At 43.9% G+C, this 5,473-nt stretch overlaps 1 non-coding gene across 1 annotated transcript; it reads left to right on the top strand.

Annotated features, from left to right (window-relative positions):
• The first annotated feature begins 4,210 nt into the window (after positions 1 to 4,210).
• On the top strand, positions 4,211 to 4,371 carry LOC122150817. The gene has a single exon (XR_006163871.1). It is a non-coding gene; the product is annotated as a U1 spliceosomal RNA (small nuclear RNA).
• Positions 4,372 to 5,473: the final 1,102 nt, after the last annotated feature.

The raw sequence follows: 5,473 nt of genomic DNA on the forward strand, positions 1-5,473 counted from the left end.
CCTATACGACTATGAGACCTGAAGACCTAGATGGTGCCCAGCTACCACTGTCAACCACTCAGAGGGGGATCTATATAAGAGATCCTGGATAGAGTGGGAGAACAATGTGGAACAAAACTCAAAATCATTAAAAAAAAAAAAGGCACCAGGTTTGCTGCTTTGATAGAGCCTGATAGAACCACTGAGACTATGGCCTCTAGCTGCCCTTCAGGTCTGGAATTGAACCCACTCCTGTGGCTTCCAGCCAAACAAAAGACAGGCATGTGAGCTGAACATTTACATTAGGTAGACACACTCCTTGGAGAGAATAATCATGGGAGAATAGAAGGGCTGTGTATGCACAGGGAGACAGCTCAGGGGGCAGGAGTGCATGGAGGGAAGGACACAGGGGAGGAAGTGGGAGGGAAACTTGCATTGTGGGAAACTGTTGCATTGTGGGAAATTGCAGTCAGTGTCATGAGACAAATTGTATGTGAGCTGCTGTATGGAAAGTCAATTTGCTCTGTAAACTTTCACCCAAATCACAATAAAAAAAAAATAAAAAAGATTTACTGCCTCAGAAACCCAAAGGGGGTTGCTATGAGTTGGAATTGACTTTTACCAGCTATATTGTAAGCTTCAGGAGCCATGTCTGTTTTGCTCACCAGTGTGTTCTCAGTGCCTATGTTTAGTAGGTGCTCAATAAATATTTGTTGAATATATGGGGAGCCATGGGTGGCAGGGCAAAGGAAGAGCAGAAGGTGAAGTGGGAAAGGTTAGTGAGCACCAGGCTGTGGAGGAGTTTTTAGGCTATGAAGAGTTTACACTGCCTTGATTAACAGCTGTGGCTTAACTTTGTATTGCACCAGGATCACTGGGAGCATGTTATGAATGCAGATGCCCATAATTATATATTTCGGGGGGTAGATCTGGGACTCTATTTGTAACAATTCTCTTTAAGTACTCAGCTGCTAACTGAAAGGTCGATGGTTTGAACGTACCAGCTGCACCTCATGAGAAAAGACTGGGTGATCTATTCTCATAAAGATTATAGCCTGGGAAATCCTATGGGGCAGTTCTACTCAGTACTATAGGGTGTTCATGAGTGGGAATCAACTCAACAGCATACAACAACAATAGGAATGCACCAACGGCTGAAGACCACTGTTTTAGTATCTGGAAAGGAAGACACCGAAGCTTGAAGCAGGGAAGTGTCATGATCAGAATTGTGTTTTGGCAAGACACTTCTAGCTGGATGTCTTGGAAAAAGTTGAAGAGACAAGATTGGAGGCTTCTGCAGATATCCAGGCAAGAGAGAATAAGTGTCCAAACTAAGGAAAGATTACTGGAAATACAGAGAAGAAATTAGATTCAAGGGAAATTTAGAAGATAGAATTCACAGGACTTTGTGTATAATTGGATGTAAGGGGAAAGAAGTAATAACAGGAACAATAGGTAACACTTATTGAGCACTTACGATGTGCCAGGAACAATTGTAAGGGCTTTAAATGTATCCCATTATTTAACCTCATGGCATCCATGTGAGATAGTCTCTAGTGTCATCATCCCTAGGAATTCAGAAGACTCCAGGTTTCTCACTTTGGAGGAAGTGATACTGCCCACCAGATAGTGACTATGAGAGGGAGTGAGGCCTAGAGGGTAGAGTTATATTATTACTTCAGTTTAGAACCTACTGGATTTGAGGTTTGGGTGGGACATCCAGATGTTGTTTGTTGTTATGTGTCATTGAGTCGAACTCGACTCCACTCATAGTGACCCCTCCTTGGGTTTCTGAGGCAGTATCACAATGGAAGTAGATTGCCCAACCTTCCTTCCGAGGAGTGGCTGGTGGGTTTGAACGAGGAGTGGCTGGTGGGCTTGAACCGCTAGCCTTCTGCTTAGCAGTAAAATGCCTTAGGCACTATGCTACCAGAGCTCCTGGATATCCAGATAGTGATTGGAAACATGGACCTGCAGCGCCCATGAGAGTCTGGAGATTTCCATCTTGAGCCCTTATTCCCAGGAGTAGATGGGATTGACCAGAAGAAAAGATGTATAAGGTGAAGCCTGAGGATCCTAAGATGCAAGGCTTAGCCTTTAAATATGACCTCTGTGGATAGTCACTGTAGGCCATGTGCCCCTTGAGGTTGTATGAGAGATGCTGGAAATCTGTGACTGTGCATTAGTGTCTCAGCGGAATGCATGACTCCACAAAAAGATTAAGGACCACTAGTATAAGCGGTGGGTAGATAAAGACGATTCAAGGAAGAAGGTTGGAAAGGAGTAGCCTGAGAGAAGTAAGAAATGCAGGAGGCCACCTCTACCTTGAGACCAGAAGAACTAGTTGGTGCCCAGCTACCACTTCCAAATGTCCTGATCGTTGTCACGGCAGATGGGTCCTGATAGAAAAGGAGAAAAATATGGAGTAGGACTTTAAATTCTCAAAGAACTCAAACTTATGGGGTCCTATAAGACTGGAGGAATTCCCAAGGCTATTGCCCTGAGGTACTCTTTAAACCTTGAACTGAAATGATCCCCTGAAGTCATCTTTTAACTAAATGGCAGGTAAATTCAAAAAGTAAAGAATGCTACCTTTGAGTATTGCACTCTTTTGTAAAATTAACTATACGAGGTCAGCTGGTCCACAGTTACTCTAAAGCATGGCTGAGAAGATTGGGGGCAATGAGATGAAGTTAATGGGAATGGAACAATTAGAATGGAAATAATGAGAGTGTTGGCACAATATGAAGAATGTAACTAGTGTCACTGAACTGCATATGGGTAGAAATGGTTGAATGAGAACCTGTTTTGATGTGTATACTTTCACCAAAAATAGTAAAATATTTTATATTATATTTAATGTTTCATCAAAATATTTTAAAAAAAGAAAAGAAATGGAGGAGGCCAAAGAAATAGTCTTAAAGAAAGAGGGAGTGGTCAGGAGTGTCCAGTATTACAGGGAGGTCATAAGAGAAGTCTTGAAAAGAATCTATTAAATTTGGCTATTAATTCATCATTAGTGATTTTAGTCATTTCTGTGGATGATGGTGCAGGTGGGAGTGGGTAGGATTAGGTAAGAATGAGTGTGGTCTCTTCTTTTGAGGAGTTTGGTGTGGATGAGAGGAGAGAGAGCTATAGTGACAGTGGGGCCTGGGAGTCAAGAACTGTATTCTCTTTCCCCTTTTCCTCCCTCCTCCTCCTCCTCTTTCTTCTTCTTCTTTTTTTTTTTTTAAGAAGGTAGGGACTTAAGCATGATTACAGGTAGAGGGGAAAAATCCAGCCTGGGGTAGGGGTGGGGGTAGGATTGCCAGAGAGAGAGGCAACTTGATGGGACAAGGTTTCAAGTGGGTGGGGTTCAGAGTACAGGTGGAGACTGACCCCTGAACAGAGGGAGATTCACCTCCATTTCTGAGAAGGAAGTAAGGATGGGAATGGGTGGTGGTGGGGGGGGAGTGGTGGGTGTTATTAAGGATGGTGATGGCAGCAATAGTGGTCCCTTTGAGCACCAAGAATTTATGATTCTGGGGAATAGAAGAGGGGAAGGGATGAGAGTGGGTCATCCTGTACTACCACCCCTTTTCTATGGACTCTCCAACCAGTTGAGAAAATACCCTCTTCTGTTCTGCAGCCTTCACTGTGTTTTCTTTACATTGAGGCACCTTCCTTATTTTCTGCCTTGTCCTCTTCTAGGAAGCCTTGCCTGAATGACACTCCCATTCTACTACCTTTCTGGCAGCTGGCCCAGCTCCCCATCCCTTTTTGCCTCTAGCACAGAGGCAAAGAGCTCTCTCTGATTCAGTCTGTCTCTGGTCTCAGAAGAGAAAGCATATGCATTTGAAAATGGATGGCTTCTTCCTCAGCTCCAGATCTCAGGGCCGGCTCTACCCACAAGGGGGTGCTTGGCTAGAGAAGGCCTGGCTGGCAGGGTCTGGGCACTGGCCCAGTTGGCAGGCTAGCAACAGGGCCCTCAGGGTCAAGCTCTCATGACTCCGCCTCTGGCTGCGACCTTTGCTCCTAGCCCTGATGGCCCTGGCCACTGTTGCCATGACTGCCTCTTTGTTTGGATAAACAGAGTTCTCCTGCTTCTTGTCTGGCTTACAAGACACCCAAGTGTCTCCCCAGGGATGGGTTAGAATTTCAAGCGTTTAGACCAGTGACATCAGTAGGAGGATGCAGGGGGTGCAGACTGCATTGAGTGACACCAAAATGACAGTCTATAAAATTGTTGTGCATACTTACCTGGCAGGGAGATACCATGATCAGGAAGGTGGTTTTCCCAGGATGAGGCTTATCCATTGCACTCAGGATGTGCTGACCTCTGCAGTTTCCCCAAATGTGGGAAACAACTGCATAATTTGTGGTAGTAGGGGACTGCGTTCGTGCTCCCCCCTGTGGGGGAAAAAATTGTCCAGTATTTCAGCTGATATTTATTATTTTCTATAAAAATATCCATGTAGCTAGTTCTAACAACAAAAATATGTTTTGTAAACCAAACTTACATATATCAATATACTTACAAGGCTAAAACTTTATGCTAATTAACTTTTTCAACATAATGCACTCCCGTCAGAGCTGTCATTATTTCCCAATTACAATAACGCTTCAAATCACGTGGTTTCTTCTATACGAGCTACAAGTACACACTGTTATTTTTATTGCTGTCAGTGTTTCTGTAGTCACTGATATTGTCCAGTTTTCTGATGTTTTAGCTACAATATTGTGGTAATTAGTATTTGTGAACTGACATTAGTAACTTTTTGAGAATATAATCTAAGAAATAGTACATTTAAGAAATTCACAACTATATTTACCAGATATTATTCTATGATTAAAATTGATGATAAATACTGCTAAGCATTCTGTATGGTCTGGTATAGGAAGAAGGCCATGGGGGGAGGGTGACACCATGAGTTATAGACACCAACTCCAGTGATACCACTGGTCCAGATGCTCTTCCCCAACCTACTCTCCCTCGACCGGGGGAGGCTGGAGGATGGTGAGTCACTGTGCTTAGGCCACCTCCACCCTCATTATTCTCTGGCTTGCCCTGCTATATCTTCCTGCCCACCTATATCCTGTTGCAGTTGAGAGGGATGGAGTAAAGGCCTAGGGCTCACCTGGGTCTATCGTGTTGGATGGTGAGATGAGAGGAGCCTTCCTGTCCTTGATTACTTCCTTCTGGCTATTTCCTGAGGCTGAGCTTCAATCCCTAATATCAATGCAAATAATCACAGCTTCTTTTCTCTCTATCTGCTGGATTCTTGGGGTCCAGAGTAAAGAGAAGAAGAAAGGAAAAAAGGAATGTAAGAGAGAGGAGATATGGTGTCTTAAGCCTGGGTTCTCTAGAAAAGTAAAATCAGTGAAGCTTAGAGAGAGAGAGAGAGATAGTGAGCAAGAGAGAGGAGACAGAGAAAGAGAGAAATTTATCTCACGGAGTTTTAGAGGCTGGCAAGTCCTAAGTCCATGGGTCAAATGCCATGCTGGAGGCGTCTCC

This window comes from Orycteropus afer, unplaced genomic scaffold, assembly GCF_000298275.1.
Source record: "Orycteropus afer afer isolate SDZICR_OR568_19922 unplaced genomic scaffold, OryAfe1.0 scaffold00247, whole genome shotgun sequence".
Classification (NCBI taxonomy): Eukaryota; Metazoa; Chordata; class Mammalia; order Tubulidentata; family Orycteropodidae; genus Orycteropus; species Orycteropus afer.